Source organism: Myotis davidii, unplaced genomic scaffold (genome assembly GCF_000327345.1).
Source record: "Myotis davidii unplaced genomic scaffold, ASM32734v1 scaffold211, whole genome shotgun sequence".
NCBI lineage: Eukaryota > Metazoa > Chordata > Mammalia > Chiroptera > Vespertilionidae > Myotis > Myotis davidii.
In genome coordinates, this window is record NW_006282523.1 from 1075337 (window position 1) to 1076235 (window position 899).

Consider the following 899-nt stretch of genomic DNA (forward strand, 5'->3'; position numbering starts at 1 on the left):
GCTCCAGCCTCCGAGCCTCACCGGCCAGGGCTTGGCTGCGTTTTAGAGCAATGTCCCTCCTGCAGGCCTGTCCGGCCGCGTCCCCCCTCGGCCGCAGAGGCCCCGCTCAGCGCCCCGTCTTCAAATTGTTAGTAATTTTGCACACGGAGCTCCGCGTTTTCAGGTTGCGCTCGGCCCTGCAGGTTTTGTAGCTGACCTTGCCCTTGATTGCAAAACAGTTACTGAACATCCAAGCGGCGAAAAGCTATGCGTGTAACCCGGTGGTTCACTTTCAGGTGGCGTTCACGTCACTGCTGTGCTGGAGACAGCCGGGACCTGTCCTCTCGGCCTGCCCTCTCCAGCTGGTTTTGTTGTGACTGTTATAATGTCAGTGTTTGGGACACTTGCTGTTCCACTGACTTATTTCATCACCAATCCTTTCATTTTTAAGGATTGGTTCCATCTCTCACATGTTTTTATTGATTTCAGAGAGGAAAGGAGAGGGAGAGAGAGAGAGAAGCATTGATGTGAGGAAAACATTGATCAGCTGCCTCCGTAAGAGCCCCAACCGGGGAACAAACCCACAACCGGGACATGTGTCCTGACGGGGAATTGAACCCATGAACCTTCAGTTTATGGGACAACAATCCAACCAACTGAGCCACACCGCCTAGGGCTACACTGATTTTCCTTAGGGCGTATTAGGCACTAGGCCCAATGGTCACCATGACAAAGTCCTACCCCTTTGTTTTTTTTTAAATATATTTTATTGATTTTTTTACAGAGAGGAAGGGAGAGAGATAGTTAGAAACATCCATGAGAGAGAAACATCGATCAGCTGCCTCCTGCACACTCCCTACTGGAGATGTGCCCGCAACCCAGGTCCATGCCCTTGACCGGAATCGAACCCAGGACCCTTC